The following is a 14,171-nucleotide window of genomic DNA, read 5'->3' on the forward strand; positions in this document are numbered from 1 at the left end:
GAATCACCCCTAGTTCTAACATCTCCTGTACCTCCTCCCTCAGAGTCTGTTTGACTCTTCCAGGCACCCTATAAGGGGCCTGTCTAATAGGCCTTTGGGGTCCTGTATCCACCTGGTGCTGCCCCAGGTGGGTGCACCCTGGTTTCCCAGTGAACATATCCCCAAATTCCTGCAACACTGCTCAGATTTCTTGAACCTGGGTAGGAGATAGCTGCTGGGACATTGCTACCCTGTTCACTGAGGTGTCAGCCTGAGCCTTACTGAGGATTCCCTAGATCTTCCTCAGACTCCTCCTGCAATCCACTGCAAATGCTCAGCACATGGACCTCCCTATCATGGTAAGGTTTCATCATGTTAACATGGTACAGTTTGTGCACCTGCCATCTGCCTAGCACTTCCACCATGTAGTTAACATCACTTACCTTTCTTACCACCTTGTAGGGTCCCTCCCAAGCTGCTTGCAGCTTGTTGTGTCTGACAGGAATGAGAACCATTACCTGCTACCCCACAGAATACTTTCTAGCTCGAGCATTCCTGTCATACCACACCTTTTTCTGTTGTTGGGCTTCTGCCAGGTTCTCCTGGGCCAAGCCCATGAGTTTCCTGAGCCTGTCCTGAGGTTTGGGATGTGTACCACAACAGACTCCTTGTGAGACTCAAACTCACCTTCCCGCTCATCTGGAATTAAATCTAGAGGTCCCCTCACCCTATGCCCATACAGCAACTCAAAGGGTGAAAACCCTGTGGATTCTTGGGAATCTCTCTGTAAGCAAACAACAGTTGGAGAAAATATTTGTCCCACTCCCTCTTAAACTGATCTGCAAATGCCCATAGCATGGACTTGATTGTAAAGTTTAACCTCTCAATAAGACCATTAGTCTGGGGATGGTAGGGGGTGGTCTTCATGTGCTTCACCCCACAGGACTTCCACAGACAAGCCAGCAGGTCTGACAAGCCAGCAAGTCTGATGTGAAATTGGCACCTCTGTCAGACAGTATTTCTTTTGGGAAAGTATTTGCCACCCTCTCTGCCTCAATGGAGGACAAAGCCACTGCCTCAAGGTAGCATAATCCACTACCACTAGGATATACTTTTTCCCTGTGGAACTTGAGGTACTCAGAGGCCCCACAATATCCATAGCTACCCTCTGAAATGGCTGTTCAATCACAGGCAAATGCATCAAATGAGCTCTCACCTTGTCTCCTGTCTTGCCTACCTTTTGGCACTGTTAACAGGACCTACAGTACCTTGTTGCATCTCTGGAAATTCCAGGCCAATAGAAGTTTTGCATAATACATCACTTTGTATGTTTTATGCCCATATGACCTGCAAAGGGTATATCATGAGCTATGGCTAGAAGTGCCAGATGGTAAGCTCTATGCACTACCAAATGGTGTACTCTCTCACCTTCTAGCCCCCCCTTAGGGGTCCACTCTCTGTATAGTAATCCTTTGTCCTAGTATACAGATCCCCCCTTTCCTTGAGAATCAGATGCCTCCCTAGCTACCTGCCTCAGTCCTTGCAATGTAGGGTCTGAGAGCTGAGCCTGTCTCAGCTCTCTCATTGTAACCCTTCCCAGCTCCCCTTCCACAGGAAGTCTGGCATCTTCTGACAGTGGTGCCTCACTGTCAGCCTGGGTACTACTACTCACCTCTACCTTTGCAGTCACTCTGTACAAGGGAACATCAGTACCCACAAGCAGCTGTGGCTCACATTCAGTCTCACTGCTACAGTGTAGCTCACTCCCTGAAGTGTCCACCTCACTAGTCCTGGCTGCAAGTATGCAATATGACTGGGTCTTCCCCAGGCTACCAGACCCACATGCTTGTCTCCTAGCCTCACTGCGTGTAACTGCATAAATACATGGTACTGCCTCATCCAAATCCTTCCCTCTCAGGACATCTGCAGGATGATAGTTTAGTACCTCTGTTGTCTCAAGACAACCTACTATTGGCATTTTGTCTTTCCCACTTACTGGCTCCCTCACCTTTAGTTCCCCACCTTGCCTCCATGGACACCTGTATGCCACTTGGCCCCACTGATTGCATTCAAAACATTTAACCCTATGTCCTAGATGTGTACCTGGACTAGGGCTTCCCCTGCTACTGGCAAATTCTGTTGGGGCAGTCTGTGCTGTCCACCATGGGTTCCTTTAGACCCATGAGCAGTACTGGGTGTCCCCTTCCTGTGCAGGGCTGCCCTTCTTGCCAGGTATAGGTCTTCCTTCTTCCCCAACTCATCTGAAGTAGCACATTGTCTATCAGCTAACTGGATCCTCATGTCCTCAGGCAAAGTGCTAGGGGCTTGTTCCCTCACCAAATGGTCTGCCAGCCCTTCAAAAGTGGTGACCTGACATCCGCTCACCCAGCTATGAAAATAAGTGCTCAGTTCAGCAATATATTCACGCACACTTTCATCTGCCTTTCGTCTATGCTCACAAAACTGTTTCCTATACATTGCAGGTGTTAGCTTAAAACATTCTAAAAGACATTTTTTACAGCAGTACAATCAAAACAGACAGAGTCAGGCATTTTAGCCAATGCATTTACAGCTTTACCATGGAGTAAGGGGGTCAGGAACCATACCCAGAGCCTTTGGTCAACACTATACTGTTTGCATACCCTCTCAAACATATGAATGAAACTATCAAAATTATCCCCCTTTTTAAATTGCAGAAGAAATTTACTGACCTTTTGTGCTTCTGGGGTGCAGTTACTCCTTCCCCATTACCTCCATGACTCTGGCAAAGAGTCAACATTTCCCTCTCATGCCTCCTTTGACACTCTTTAACCTCGGCCTCTGTCTCCAAATGCGTGGCCTCCAACTCAAGTCTCTTTAGCTCCAGCCAGATTTTTAAGTCCACTGCAGAAAAGTTGAGGTGTCCATTCTCTGAGGATACTGTATCTCCACTGCCATTCTGATTGTCATTCATAGAAATGTTGAGCTGTCCATTCTTTGAGGTTATTGTATCTCCACTGCCAGTCTGCTTGTCCTCCTGGATGCTGTTTTCTGATGTAGCTGTAACCAAGGCTGCAATCGGGTCTGCCTTAGTCAGGTTTCCATGCACCAGTCCCCTAGCCTGGCACATCTCCACCAGCTGGCTCCTTGTCAGCTTTCCATACTCCTCTGCTGACATGCTGCCAGCTCACCCTGACTAACTAAGCTAAAAAAAGAAATAAAACAATTGTGATCTGAACGCTGAGTATTCACTGCATGGTTTATTTAGTGCACAAAACACCTTCTGAGATCACTGTACATAAGCTACAGGATTCACTCTACGCACATCACTACAAGCCAATTAGTATTTCCAACTAATTAATATGTGATGTGGATATCCACCGCCACCACAAATGTGAAGTGTGTCCCACCACTGCAAACCACAAATGATGTCTGTGCCCTGGCCCAGCAGTCAAGGAGCCTCAACCCTCAGCACTAACACCAGAGAGGTTGTCCAACCAGTGCTTCATGCCCCTGCTCAAGTAGCTGACACACACACACACACACACACACACACACACACACACACACACACACACACACACACACACACACTTTGAGATAAGTATTTATACAACTTCACAGACACTACTGGGAAAGGCTGACACAGATTCTCCAGCTGTGCCCTTTACCCAGACTATACAGTAGTAACCACTGCCACCACCAGCTAATAATTATCAGCTACCCAAAGGCCCCTAAAATTATGTCCAGTTATTACTGTGCAATATTATTATCCAATAGTAATGTAACTTAAGCAATCTTAAGGCTTTGGAAGGGCTTATTACAGGATCACTTATAAGCATGCAATGTACTCTAGAGCTTACTTATATCTACACAAACCAGCCACAGTTGAAAAGGGTTTAAAACTATTTAATAATAAATAATAACGACACAAGACAATACCACTACACCACAGTGCTATTCAAGAATTCAGAGATCACACAGAAACTTACAATAATTCAGAAGTACAGTTCTGCATAACAGAAAAACACTTAGTCTAATCTTTATAGTCCTAGCTATTTCTACAAGAAAACATACTTCTAAAGTAACTTTCTTAAGAGCATAGGCAATGCTGAGCTTGATAGTCAATATCAAAAGACTTAATAATCTCAGGTTCTCACTGTTTAAATTGAAACTGCAGTTCTGATAAAACATTACATCATTTGTTTACATGTTCCTGGTTCCCAGGCCACACCAAAACTGTATTTACATTCTTTTACACTTAGAGCAATAAAAGACATTCCACATGTAAATTCTGGTCATTAACATTAGCCTTAAAGCAATAGGCAGGATGTTTACTCCAAACTCATCGACTCCAAATTCTAACTTCAAAGGACATACAAAACATTTTAATTTCAAAGAACATTTGAAATGCTTGGCTTAGTTTTCCTTACAGCAGATGGTAATGTTGCTACAATCTTGAAGTTCACATTTTACAGTGTTTCCTTTCATTTACAAAACAAGCCTGTATTTTATATTGATATTTACAAATGCCAGAATTATGTATCAAATTCTATTTGACAAGGCTGGCAGTCTTTACCCTTTCTCTATCAGTCTTCACATTCACTTTGAACTATTCTGTAGAATCTATTATTTTTTTGGATATGACTGTCTTTAGAATGGGCAATCACTCTTTTTCTACCAAAACATATTGTAAAAGTTGTTATAGAAATAACTATCTACACAGGAAGAGTATGCACCCCCCGCATATCCATCATAGCATAGTTAGGAGTCAGGGTCTACGGGCCTTGAGACTTAATGTCAGTGATACAGATTTTGCTAAGGAGACTAATTCCTTATTTGTTAGGTTTCATTGAGAGAGGCTATAGCAAATATGAAGTAGGCACTGCTTTGAAAAGTGCAATGTGTTTGCTTGACAAGGCAGGTAAGCCCTATTATTCTGATGAATCTTGGGATAGATCATCAGCACAAAGGAAGAAAGCGAATTGTTTGAAGGTATCTGTTACCCATTCCAGTAATATACGACAAATTGAGAATGTCATAAAAAACAATTGGCAAATCCTTACTATTGATCAGAATATTACTTCTATTATAGGAACTAAGCCGAAGTTTGTTTATAAAAATAAGAAAAATCTGAAGCAGATTTCATGTTACCCCAAAACCACTACCCATAATAATGACCATATTATCACCTACGGTACCTTTCCTTTCTCTAAATGCAACTGGTGCAAGTATATAGACAGCTCTGGTGAGTTTATGCATTCTGATACAGGAAAACTTTTGAAATTTCGTGCCAGAGCTAATTGTGATACCTTGCTCGTTGTTTACTTAGCTGTATGCCAAGTCTGCCATAGTTTTTATATTGGCAAGACTGATCGTCGTCTTCGAGACAGAGTGAGGGAACACATATATAGTATTAATAATTCCATATGTGCTAATTCTTTGGCTAAACACATTGCAACACATGGCACCATACACAATTTTAAATTTATGGTCCTCAAAGTAGTGTATGAGGATATTCGTAGGGGGACATGGAAAATAAAGTAGAAACTTCGAAGTTAAGATGTATTATAAGGATGAGGGGCAACAAAGGTAAAGGCCTGAATGATAAAATTTGTATTAAACCTGTTCTAAAGAACAGGAGTTTTAGATAATAAATTTTATAATGAGTTAATTTTTTACACACATATATGTTTATATTTTTATATATATTTAATATACATTTTTTTATTTATTCATATTCTTTGTTGTTGAAAATCTTTTTATAATGAATTATGTACATTTGTCTAAATGTGTTTTGCACCTTTTTAAATCAAGTTCTAGATTAATTAGTTAAATAGCTAATTGATTGCAACTGCATTTTTATTGGTCTAGGGCTGCTTAGATTTTAGTATGGTAGAGTATATTTAAATGTCGGATGAAGCGGCAATGGTGGCTGTGAAAGCGCTAACACAATAAACGTTTTGTTCATGATAATACACTGCCTTGGTTTGCTCTTCCAGTATTTTTGGATAATTATTGCTGCTGCTCTATTTGTGGTTTCCACTGGTGGTGCATTTGTTCCTCTGATGGGATTTTGCTCTGTTTCTTCTTCATATACTTTTTTCGAAACCAGAGGTTACCATGGCTGAAGGACTTGTTAATACCACCGAACCACCCTATACTCTTGACGGGGAAAGACGTGGGACTGTTACTACAAATGTAAGGTTTACACAGTTTTTAAATACCTCTGAGAATCCTTTATTAGGCTATAAAGCCTCTAACCTTGCAGATTCTGAACAAAGTAATGAATTTGACATTCCTTCCATGTGAAAAGACTTGTTCCAACTTGAGGACTGCTTATATAAGTTAAAACACCTCCAGTTCCAATGTTACCACTTCGAGGCTTGCCTTGAGCTTCATGTGGTACCTAGAGGCTTACGAATTTTAAAAATGCCTACCTATGGTGAATTGTATAAAGAACTATTGGTATGATGGCAAAAGCTCAATTTAGAATTGAGCTATAACTATATGCGGTTACGTAATGATTTTTTTCAAACCGATGGAAGAAAGACTGTTATGGCTAGCCTCTACTATGCAGAATGAATTGCATGAGAACTATCCTTTTGAATTACTTGATACTAAATTATGTTACATCCTTGAGTCTGTAGCAGCCTTTGAATGCAAACTGCTTTTGTAGAAGCAGAAGAAATTTGATAGAGATTCAACTGATTTTGCTACTGGGTGGGTCTTTGCCTGGCCGAAATCAGTTGCTAGGCAACAGGCAACAAACATGAATTGCAATGAGGCTGTATGTACATCAACTGCCCATACTGAACTTAATGAGTAAATGGTATCTGATGTGATTCCCGTAGCACAAGTTTCTTCTGAAGTCCCTGCTTGTACAACGACTTTAAATACAACCACAGTCAACGCAGGCACTAGGCATAAAATGACTTCAGCTAATGCAACAGTTGGAGGATCCACTTTTCAATTCAATAATAACTTTGGTCCTGAACTACAACATGGAACCACAGTCCTGAATAGGAGTGGCTTCTCTTTCCCTTTTCCCATTAACTCACCTGCCAACAGACGTTCGAACAGCAGAGGCAGGACCAAGAGGAAATTGAATATAGATACGACAAAGAATCAAACTCTGAAATAAAATGTGGCAGAAGCCGACAACACCCTTATTTGGAACATATCTTCTTATATTCTATCGATCGAAGAAACATCTTTATTAAATAAAGGTTTGAATTTTATACCAACCCAACTGACTGACATTACTGACTGCATGGTCGATTTAAAGCTTTTTACATGCAATGTTATGCTGAAAATGCAATTTAAATCAAAGGTTAATGAATGTGACAATAGGCATTTTAAGCCGTTTAGAAAGCCTATACCTATTAACAATGCTGCAGTAGAGGTATTTGAAAGAAGATGTGAGGATATTTTTTTCCTATTTGCCCATAGGCATACGAGAAAGGTTGAATTCATCTTGTTGTGGAATAGAATGCCTTACGAAATCTGTCTTCTAATGACTCTATTGTCATCAGACCCATTGATAAAGGGGGTCCAGTGGTAATAATGGACAAGACTTGTTATGATACTGAAATGCTGTGTTTGCTTAATGACATGAACACCTATGTTTTGATTGATGCTTCTTATGTGTGTAATATCGTTTAGAGAGTCAGTAATGTATTAAATGATTGTTTATTGGGGCAAAGCATCACCATGGAGCAATACAAATATTTTATATGTGATAAACCCACCACCCCCAGTTTTCAAGGGTTGCCCAAAGTTCACAAAAATGCTTATAAGCCAGTTTAGACCAATTGTGCCTGGTACAGGATGGTGCACTTAAAATATTTCCATCTTCATTGAGAAGCAATTGAAAAGTGTACTCAGTAATAATTAATGTGTGCTGACTGATACTAAGAATTTCCTGAATGACCTCTTTGCTTTTGTTGGATATAGAAACTGTGATCCTTATATACTTGTAACTTTAGATGTACAATCTTTATTTACATGTATACCTAATGACAGTGGTATTGATTTAACGAAGGAATATCTATATGATAATAATAATTTCAATGGAGCTTTCATTGAACTACTATGTCTATTCATGGAGGTCATTCTTGAAAATAATATTTTCATCTTTAATGGATTGATATATTTGCAACAAAAGGGTGTAGCTATGGGCACCTCAAGTGCCAATAGCTACACCAGTATTGTGATGGCATGCTGGGAGAACAAATTTATTCTTAAAAAATTTAAGGAAGTGGCTTTTTACCAGAGATTTGTAGACAATCTCTTTTTGCTATGGGAAGGTGATGAAAATTCACTTTGTAGGTTCCATGAGTATTTAAATTCAACCACCCCCTTCTTAAAGTTCACTTTGAACTATTCTGTAGAATCTATTAATTTTTTGGATGTGACTGTCTTTAGAATGGGCAATCACTCTTTTTCTACCAGAACATATCGTAAAAGTTGTTATAGAGGCAACTATCTACACAGGAAGAGTACCCCCCAGCATATCCATCATAACATAGTTAGGAGTCAGGGTCTATGGGCCTCGAGACTAAATGTCAGTGATACAGATTTTGCTAAGGAGACTAATTCCTTATTGATTAGGTTTGGAGAGAGGCTATAGCAAATATGAAGTAGATGCTGCTTTGAATAGTGCAATGTGCTTGCGTGACAAGTAAGGTAAGCCTTATTATTCTGATGGTCCTTGGATTAGATCAACAGCAGAAAGGAAAAGAGTGAATTGTTTGAAGGTATCTGTTACCCATTCCAGTAATATACGAGAAATTGAGAATGTCATAAAAAACAATTGGCAACTCCTTACTACTGGATAAGTCAAAAAAGAAAGGTGAATACGCCACGGCAATCAAAGCAAACCAGATAAAGGTCAATGCACAAAATGATAAGTCCCAAGATTGATGTTAAAAATCATTCCTTTATTCGAACAAGTAAGCACTTTCACGTCACTCTGGATGCTTCATCAGACTTAAAATAAAACCCTATATTCAAAACTACTTAAATATCACTAAAACACCAATGAAACACTCAATAACAAACACATGACACAGAAAACTTACTCCATTAGTATAGGACTAAACAAAAAATAAAAATACATAAATGTGCACCATATATCAAAAAACAAATACAATGTATAAAAGCATAACATTAAAATCTGATATATATATAAAAATTCATATTTTTGAAGTTAAATGAATGTCATATTACCTTATTATAACTGCATATAGACATTCTGGATAAACCATGTTAGTAGTCACCATGCATATACACATATATAGCTGTGTACAAATAACTAAAACTAATGTCTGAGGGGTCTATCTGCTAGAAATGGTCTCAGTGAAAATTTATCATTGAGGCCATGTCCCTTATCAGCTGCTAACATAAGGATCCATTTGGCTTCATCCTTTTCAGTTCTATTATTAATATTTCCTATACCGACATTCATTCAACTTCAAAAATATGAAGTTTTTTATATATATCAGATTTTAATGTTATGCTTTTATACATTGTATTTGTTTTTTGATATATGGTGCACATTTATGTATTTTTATTTTTTGTTTAGTCCTATACCAATGGAGTAAGTTTTCTGTGTCATGTGTTTGTTATTAAGTGTTTCATTGGTGTTTTAGTGATATTTAAGTAGTTTTGAATATAGGGTTTTGTTTTAAGTCTGATGAAGCGTCCAGAGTGACGTGAAAGCGCTTACTTGTTCGAATAAAGGAATGATTTTTAACATCAATCTTGGGACTTTTCGTTTTGTGCATTGACCTTTATCTGGTTTGCTTTAATTGACTTACCCACTGTTTTTCTGTGAGGTGATACCTTACCCTGAGTTGTTGGTTTTCTTGGGAAAGTCCTTACTACTGATCAGAATATTACTTCTATTGTAGGAACTAAACCGAAGTTTGTTTATAAAAATAAGAAAAATTTAAAGCGGATGTTATGTTACCCCAAACCAATACCCATAATAATGACCATAATTTCACCTACGGTACCTTTCCTTGCTCTAAATGCAAGTGGTGCAAGTATATAGACAGTTCTAGTGAGTTTTTGCATCCTGATACAGGAAAACTTTTGAAATTTCATGCCAGAGCTAATTGTGATACCCTGCCCATTGTTTACTTAGCTGTATGCTAAGTCTGCCATCGTTTTTATATTGGCAAGACTGTTCATCGTCTCTGAGATAGAGTGAGGGAACTGATATATAGTATTAATAATTCCAAATGTAGTAATGCTTTGGCTAAACATGTTGCAACGCATGGCACCGTACACAATTTTAAATTTATGGTCCTCGAAGTAGTGTATGAGGATATTCGTAGGGGGGACATTGAAAATAAAGTAGAAACTTCGGAGTTAAGATGGATTATAAGGATGAGGGGTAACAAAGGTAAAGGCATGAATGATAAAATTTGTATTAAACCTATTCTAAAGAACAGGACTTTTAGATAATAAAATTTAAGATGAGTTGATTTTTTTACACACATATGTTTATATTTTTATGTATATTTTCTGTAAATGTTTTTATTTATTCATATTCTTTGTTATTGAAAATATTTTTATAATGAATTATGTACATTTGTCTAAATGTGTTTTGCACCTTTTTAAATCAAGTTCTAGATTAATTAGTTAAGTAGCTAATTGATTGATTACAACTGCATTTTTATTGGTCCAGGGCTGCTTAAATTTTAGTATGGTAGTGTGTATTGAAATGTCTGATGAAGCGGCAATAGTGGCTGTGAAAGAGCTAACACAATAAACGTTTTGTTCATGATACTACCTCTGCCTTGGTTTGCTCTACCAGTATTTTTGGATATTTATTTTGTTGTTTATTTAACATTTGTTAACAGAGTAGGTGAACTGGTTCAATGACCCTTTTCAATCATAAGCTTGGGCAGAGAAGCCAGGCAATACAACCGAATACAACAGAATGTAAACATATTTACATAGAAATTTACTTTGGCATGGATGTAACATAGTTTTAAAAATAGCACATACTGAATTTTCATCTATCAGATCATTTGAATTTTCAGGTAGATACAGTTCATTAATGACAGAGAAATTAGCTTACAGTTCAGTTCCAAAGAAACATTTAAATGAATATGATAAGAGCTGAATTAGTATTAAACCAGTAGATAGAATGCATTATTGTTCCTTGACTTATAGGTGCTTTGACTTATATGTGCTTTGTAGCACAAACCTTGGAAAAACCTACAGTTCTGCTGTTTTTATCATAGTTGTTTTATGACTGACGCTACTAAGTGTGCTACCTTATCTTATTTCTTCTAGAATTTTGGCCCAACTGGCAGGTGCATTTTTAGAGAAGGCTTATTTAGTAGTGGCAAATCTGTAAGGGGGTCTGTCTAATTGAGAGGGGTCTGTATTTCTAAAAGCATAATGGCAATCCCAGTTAAAGAGCCTGGTCTTCATAGCTGGGCCATGTCCAGTACTACAGTACTAAAGAGCTTTTACATAAGGGTGTTAAACAGTAGCTTTTTTTTTTTTTGCTGCAACTGTAGGACAGCTACCACAATTTAGTGTAGTGCAGTGTTGTGTTCACTATTGTTAGGCATGTTGATGATTAGCAGTACAAGCAGATGAATTTGCACCTGTAAGGAACAGTCCATATTAGATCCTAGGGTAAGCACATTGACAACATGGAGGGTCTGGCTTCTGGAGGGAGGAGACTAGATATGTAATGGGTTGCTTTACATTATTCTAGTATTTTGTTAACTTGGGTCTCTACACTGAGGAGAATAAGAGAGAGAGAGAAAGAGAAAGAGAGAGAAAGAGAAAGCGAGAGATAAGGATCTTGCACATTTCCTAAGTATCTCTGAGAGGGGATTGTAAGCAAAATGTTAAAAAAGGGATCAGTAATAAAAGGCATGGGACATGCTTAATCTTTAGAGCTGTGCCAAATAGCATGCCTATAGTCTTGCTGATATTTAAAACAGATTTATTAACTCTTTAGTTCCACAGTACTTAAACATTAAGGTGCAGCTTCATAGAGATTTCATAAGTTGATTTCCCATACCTAGTGAAGAGTACATCATCTGCATATGTTATGCAGTCACGTGTTAGATGGTCCCAAGGGATATTGTTAATAAATAATGACAATATAAGTGCTCTAAGACTGGACATTTCTAGGACTCTGCAGGAATTGTTTCCATTTACTGAGAAATCATAACCTCCTTATATGATGTAAGATCGATTGGATGGGGAGTTATGAAACCATTATACAACCTCTGGAGAGAAGCCATAGTTTGTAAGATTTATTAACTGGTTGTGCATGACTGTTTCAAAGGTATTGAACCAGTTATCAGACCTTGATCCATATTGTTATAAATGTTATCAGTGATTAGATACTATAACTGAGACAGCAAATATGTTTAACAGTCAACGTATATTTAAAAAGATATTCTAGTGTGTTCATACATTATTTTCTTAAGTGTTTCTGCTAACAGGCAAATATTGGTAATAGGGTGGCAGTCTGAGGGAGATGCTACCCTCAGTGTTTGGGGAGAGGTATAACTAGTGTGCATTTAAAACTTAAAGGAAGAATTTTCATTGTAGGGATAAGTTAAATATGAATGTAAGAGGTTTACTGTAAATAGGACTTTCTGGGTATAAAGAGTGGAAAAGGAATTGTAATTGTAATGGATCTTTTTTATCCGTTCTTACACTATTTCTTGGTAACAGTTTTGAAGTAGAGGAGGAAGGGAAATGGGAGTAACAGTGGTTCATAGGTTCATAGGTGTTTACTAGGCTGACAATCACAAGGGCCTTTTTAAGCAGAGCCATGCATCCCAAATCTCTGACAAGGTCTGATACCCTTGATAAGTGTAAGCATGAACCTGGGAGATGAACCATTTACAGGTTACCTGTTTGCATCAGAGATATAGGTGCCAAATCAGGGGATGAATTTCCAGTTTTTCATCCGATTATACAGTTGCTCTTGAATTGGATTAGGGAGGAACTCTGCTTCACATGGATGGGGAGCCTGTTCCGTAGACGGGGTAGTCGCTGGGATATATACCTATCTCTCCAGCAGGTCCTATTTATATCACAGGCAAGGTTTAAGTCTTTAGAATGGGTAATTCTGGTACTGTTTGTTTTGTGGATATGCAGGAGGTCCATCAGAGAGGGGTCTGACAATGCCCTGTATGCCAGGTAGGAGAAGAATACAGGGATAGGGCCTTGAGTGGGAGCTGAACAAAAAAGAGAGAATGCCCTACTCAGTGCAGCAGAAGAAAAATGGTACCACTGTTTGACTTTGAACTATTATGAACAGAAACATATATAAGTATTCTTATTAAAGGAAAACTCTACCCTAGAACTAAAAAAAAAATATTTTTTTCACTTTATTGTTGTTTCTTGACCTATTTTAACACCTCAAAATCACTCTAAGTTCTTTATTTGTAATTTTAGCCTGTTTTCCACAACATGGCTACCAATGGGGCTTGATGTATTCATGTGATCTTTTTCTTGTGTATGTATATATAAGTGTGTGTGTGTGTGTGTGGGTGTGTAGTTGGTCAAAAAGGCTTAGTGCTACATTACATCAAAGTTTTTATGTCAGTGTAGCAGTTTGTCAACCTTCCTCCTGTGGATCAGTGATTGCAGTGTATAAGAGAGTTTATCAGAGCCATTCACTTATACAGCTACTAGCTTGCTGCAAGCCATATGTCCTGTATGATTCTACACAATGGGATGGGGAGTTTTCCTTTTTCTCCACTGTTGTACATTCTTAGAGTTGATATGTTTAGATTATGAGGGGCTATGGGGCATGTCTAACCCTCTGCAAATGCACTGCATTTTTATATGTAGCAAATAGGGAGTGCTTGCTATACTGAATAGCTGATGTAGTATGAATCAACTATTCTGTATGGACGCAATCTCTCTCTCTCTTTATGTATATATATATATATATATATATATATATATATATATATATTAGAGAGAGAGAGAGGTAGAGGCAAAGAGAGATGTATATAGTCAACATGTATGCACAATCTTTGGTGCTGAGTGGCTAGACATAATATATAAGTTTGTGTGTGTGCATGTGTGTGTGTGTGTGTGTGTGTGTGTGTGTGTGTGTGTGTGTGTGTGTGTGTGTGTGTGTGTTTGTATGATCAGTTGGAGGTGCTCTAATTATGTACAAAAATAACATAAACCTCAATGTCTTTGCCCAG

Source organism: Protopterus annectens, chromosome 10.part0 (assembly GCF_019279795.1).
Source record: "Protopterus annectens isolate FY-2018-M chromosome 10.part0, PAN1.0, whole genome shotgun sequence".
NCBI classification, from domain to species: Eukaryota; Metazoa; Chordata; order Ceratodontiformes; family Protopteridae; genus Protopterus; species Protopterus annectens.